Below are 6,000 nucleotides of genomic sequence, written 5' to 3' on the forward strand. Positions count from 1 at the left end.
GGTAGGCCATGTACAACTCCCACGGTAGGATTGTGCAAACCCCTCTAAAAACTAAGGCTGCGACAACTTCTTTGAGAGACAATATGTGTATTTATACATGTGGTTGAAAACCCTAAATGAGAACCAAAAAAAAAAAAAAGGATAGACGTATGAGAGATGTGCATGCATGGAAAAGATTATGATGGTTCTCACGGGAATTGGTTTGGGCTTTTGGGTGTATTTCAAAATATTTGGGCTCAAGATTTGGATAGCATAAAAAAAATAATCCAACTTGTTTTTAAAAAATTATCTCTACCCATAACATAAATAAATAAATAAATTAATTAACTTAAATATCAAAGCCAAAGAAAAACATAATCCACCAAAACAGAGATTTTAAACCTGCAGTCTACTTAAAAACAAATATTTGAAAATTCAAATAATTAGTTTTTTGTACATATAAATCCAAACATCTTTAATTCACCAGATTTAAATTCACAAATCCACCATAATAAGTTTGAATTCTCCAAACATCAATGTCACAAGTCTAAACCTACAGTTCCTAACCAAAATTCATTCCACGAATTCAACCCGAAATCTAAACCTTAAATTTTCACATAATCATTTCTTAGTCCTCAAGTTTCTAAACCTCAAATCGAAAGTCACCTCCTAAACCCACAGATATCCAACACTTCATATATTATAGTCCGCCAAATCGCCAACTTGGCTTTCAATCAAACTTATGTTCACGTCAAAATCCAAACCTTAAATCATATCCACATCATGTCCTATAGCCTATAGAATAAGGCAATCAAATATAAAATCTCAATTTACCTAAAACCTCAATCAATCCATAAAGTCTACAAAATTTCAAACCTCGTACTTAGAGTCTTTAGAACCTTAAATGTCATGAAGATCAATTCTTAAAATCCACAAAATCTAAAACCTCAAATTTCCTAGAACATATTCCCAAAGCTTGCCAGATTCTAAAAACATGATCATATCTTACAGTCCACAAATGTCTACACCTCAAATCTGAAAATTATTTCCTGAAGTCCACACATATCTAAACCTCAAATATTATAGTTTGCAAAACCTCATACCTGGCTTTAACACCAACTGTGACGCCTCGGTTTGGCAGGAGTTAGAGAATTACTTCGTGTAACTTAAAACTCATATTTCATCAAGATATTTATAGACTTCAAAATACTACAAAATCTCTTAATAAAAACTATTAATCCTCAAAAATATTCCATGAGTAATCCACTATGCTTAAATAATCATCTTGCCCATGCTCCATAATCCTGATCCTCAGCTGAACTATTCCAAAATCATCTGAAAAATATTATGGAGATAGGGGGTGAGATATTAACAACTCAGTAAGCAAATATCATATACTAGTGTGCAAACATGAACATTTACAGAGTTCAGAATGCAGAATAAAAACACTTTTTATTTTCAAAATGCAGAATCAGAGCATGTTATCAAAAATATCAGAGCGAAAGTTTTAGAAAATATTCTGATTCAAAGTTCCTTTGGCATAGGATAACTGGCCACCATCATACCAGAACATCATATCACATCAGATGCCATGTTTAATCCTGGTGGTAGGGTTGTGCAAACTCCGATAGCTAGTCGAGCAGAAATAGAATGTGAATCTTCCCCTATTATTCTCAGAACCCCGAGTGTGCATACATGAAAGACTACTAGAAAATCACTTTGTTTCCAAAGTGGGTGAACCAGAAACAAAACGGTTGGTATCAAACCAAATAGAAGCCACTATTAGCACCCATGGTAGGTCAAATAGATCACCATCCACAAACCACATCCCAAATTCAGAATGTCATGCCAAAAGTTTTCAGAAATCATATCATATCATATCAGAATTCATAACATCTTCATAACAGAACAGAATCAGAGCACAAAATATAATTTATGCACAAAATTTCCTATTCGCTCTATTTTGCATAGTTTAGAAACAAAATGTCAAAAAATAAGTTCATGTCTACACCAGTCATGACAAAAATACTTTCCCTTTTATACACAATTCCTGAGTAATGCTAAAACAAATAAATGAGGTTGTTTTTCATATTTCTTTTCAAAAACCAAAATATACATATTTAAAAGTCAACCTCGTTTCATTTTCTTTTTATGCAAAGTCTAGCATAGGAACCCCGCTTACCTGAACTCATTAGCCTTCCAAAAATTTCCTTAACATCATTAGCCTTCCAAAAATTTCCTTAACACTATCGAGCAAAAATTAATCATTACCTATAAAATAGTCACGTAATTCCCGTAAATTTACAATCGATCACGTATTTCAATATTTAAGTCTAAGATTCTAGAATAACCTATTTTAATTCTTCAAGAACCTAAATTCTCAAAATTCCTAAAACACCATCTTTTCCAAGACGATCAATTATACACTTAATATACTTCATCTAATTCTAACTCAAACATCAGTCTATTTAAGAAATTAAAATCCAACCCATTTAAAAATAAAAAGTCATTGAAATAAAAATATTATCCAATCCAAAATAATTTAGAACCTAAAAATATTTTACTTCAAAATAACCCAAGATAACAAACTCAAAAATAAAAAAAGAAACCCAGTAAAAAAAAGACAAGTCCATTGAAATAAATCCTAAGTCCAATCCACTTAGGCATTAGAATAGTAAAACTATAGTAATACCACGTGACCCAAAAATAACTGACGGTCCAAGTCCAAAATAAAAGAGTTAACTCAAACCGAAAATAAAATAAAATTAAGCCCAAAAGAAAATAATCGGAAACTCCAAATTTGCCAAGTTCACTAATTAGGGGTAACAAGGTAAAAGATCCACCCTTAGCAAACACTAGGCTTACGGAGGCTTTTAGATCTAAACAATTATTATAAAACACGGAAACAGCAAGAGAGAAGAAATTAGGCGGTGAGGACTTGCAAGGAGAATGAGAGGATGGGTATGGGAATTGTTATCAAAGACTGCAAAGGGGACTTGCAAGCTTGTTTGATCGCTCCTAAGGAAGGTGTTAATTCGGTTTTCCTAGCTGAAAGCAATGCTCTACTAAGAGCTATGGAACTGTGTCATGATTTGGGACTTAATCTGGTGGAGTTCGAAGGTGATGCGAAGATAGTTATTGATGCTGTCAATTCAGGTTTGGTGAACAACTCATGAAGAGGACAAGTAACAGATGATATCCAGCAAATATTGGAAAGACATAGATCGTGGAGGCTGGCTTTTGTTCACAGGTCTGGTAATAGAGCTGCTCATGAAGCAGCTAAGTTGGCAAAATGTTCGGAGAGTGAGAGGATATGGCTCGAGGAGGGGCCTCCTGAGCTTGTACATGTAGTCTTGAACGTCGAAAAACTATGTGTAACTGACGGTATATGAATGAATGACCCTTTCAAAAAAAAAAAAAAAAAAGAAATTAGGCGGCGGCAGTTTGTAGAGGCTTACATAAAGGCAACAAAGGTGACTAAGCCAGACGGGTCAAGGCAGAACCCTAGTGGCGAAAATTGTGGCAGTTGAGCATGAAAGAGAGGGAAAAAAATAGAGTTAACGAGAGAGAAAGCATGAGAACATGAGAGGAAGAGACAAAGGCTTACAGCGAGTGGCTGGAAACTTACGGAGGAGGAAGGCCATGCTCTGTTTTATTCATGCAAAATAGGGGCTAGGCAGTGGTTTTTGATTCACTGAAAACTAAGGATGCGGCAACTTCTTTGAGAGACAATATGTGATGTGTATTTATAGATGTGATTGAAAATCCTAGATGAGAACCACAAAAAAAAGGATAGGCGTATGAGAGACGTGCGTGCATGGAAAAGATTATGGTGGTTCTCACGGGAATTGGTTTGGACTTTTTGTTCCATTTCAAAATATTTGGGCTCATTGTTTGGATAGCATAAAAAAAATAGTCCAACTTGTTTAAAAGCAATTATCTCTACCCATAAAATAAATAAATAAATTAACTTAAATATCAAATCAAAAGAAAAACGTAATCCACCAAAACACAGATTTAAAACCCGTAGTCTATTTAAAAACAAATATTTGAAAATTCAAATGAGTTTTTCACACAAATAAATCCAAAAATTATTAAAATAGCTTGGCACTAGATCCGAGTATTACAAAGCAAGACTAGTGAGCAAAAAGAACGAAGCAGCAAGCAAAAGTGTGATTTTTATTTCCATGATAAAGTATTCTGAAGAGAAAGAGAGAGAAAGAGTTGTAATGAATTTCACAAACAAGGTTATAGGGCCAGTTATGCAGGTATGAGAATATTTATAAGGTTTCGGGATGTTGGGTAATCGAGTTTGGGTCTAAATACATAATATTGTTTTTATTTTGTTGTCTTCATTCACTTTATAGCTCCCTTCCTAACATTAGTGATGATATTTTAGGAAACTATATATTTTATAGGAAGCCATCCCATGACTCTCTCTCTCTCTCTAAGTTGAGATTAATATCCATTAATTCAAACTCAACAGCTAGCCCATGATCTCTACTTTCCTTTTATCTAATCAGGTATGTGCATTACCATATAAACTAGCAAGTTGAAACAATTATGTCTATCCTAATAAGTAATATCTACCACTTACATTAATGTTCTCATGTATGCTTTCATTTCAATGATACTTCTATGTCTTACTATTGATATAAACCCACGTGAGGATGAGGCTTCAATAAGTCGATTCAGTATAATTTATTGGACTAAATAAATGGGTACTGGATGAGATTACTAAATGCCACGAATAAATAAATATATTTTCAACAAGTAAAACTGGCCATTGATCTTTTTAATAGAAAATATCCATCGCGTGTATGTTAGGTGCCCTCATTTACATTTACTAACTTTTAAGGAAAATGGAGAAAAGACAAACTTCTATTCCATTTTGATAAATATGGACTTTTTCTTTTCTTTTATTAAGTTTTCCTAAAACTATGCAATTTTAGAAAAGTTTAAAATTGTACTATTCAATAGTTCATAACTATTTAAGAACGTCTCTACATTTCATGGAGAGTAATTTTATAATACAAAAATTTACTTATACTGGAATGAAATAATTTTATTGATTGTTTGAGAATGAGTTGTAAAAGACTTATAAGTGTATCATTATTCGTATTTAAATTAAATAATTGATAATTAAAAGAGAAGACATGATTTTCATTATCTTATTTAGTTGGATTGAAACAATCAGGAAATAAATTATACCATGTATTAAATCTATAATTGTGCATAAATTATTATAATTATAATAAAATTTAAACAGCTTATTGTAGTCTGGTTTTGGTTTAAGCAAGCCGATCTGAATCCATTTCAAACACATTAACTTTATATAATTTTATAAAACATGTTACATCCCAAATTTTGTGAAAGTGACCAGTACCTGCCCCTTGCCTTTTCAAACCAATAAAACAAATTACATTAATGCTGCAATAAACCCAAACCATCAAATTGTCGGCTCACACACTAATACTATATCCCATATGGATATGGCTTGCCTGCTCTGCAAAAATAACAAGACATCTCTTGTTATAAAATTTAATGGCCAGTATTGCTTGTTAACAAGCTGGACCTCTTATGTTTTTCCTCTTTTGTTCTTTTTGGTTTACCCCCACTACAGTGTACTATTACACTCATTTCAGTCACATTTTTCTACACTTCTATTTACAATGACTTTTCTCTCTTACGTGTCTAAAATATTTCATCCACTCCATGTAATTTCAAAAGTGATATTTGCAGTCTTAATTATAAGGTGTGCAAACTTTAAGTATTTTTCTTAAAAAAATAAATGAATCTAGGACTTAAATAAAAATTTTATATTCATAATAGTAAAATATACTTTTTTAAAAAGAAATATGTGAGATTAGGAGATTCTAGGACTGTATTTAATATTATTCATATAAGTTTTTTGTCAAAACTTTATTAAAAATAAATTTGAAGAGACTAACAAGAATGTCCTTGCATTTGTTATTGTACCTACGTGATGGTATGTAATATGGTATTTATTATAAATATTTT

Source organism: Carya illinoinensis, chromosome 15 (genome assembly GCF_018687715.1).
Source record: "Carya illinoinensis cultivar Pawnee chromosome 15, C.illinoinensisPawnee_v1, whole genome shotgun sequence".
Taxonomy (NCBI): Eukaryota; Viridiplantae; Streptophyta; class Magnoliopsida; order Fagales; family Juglandaceae; genus Carya; species Carya illinoinensis.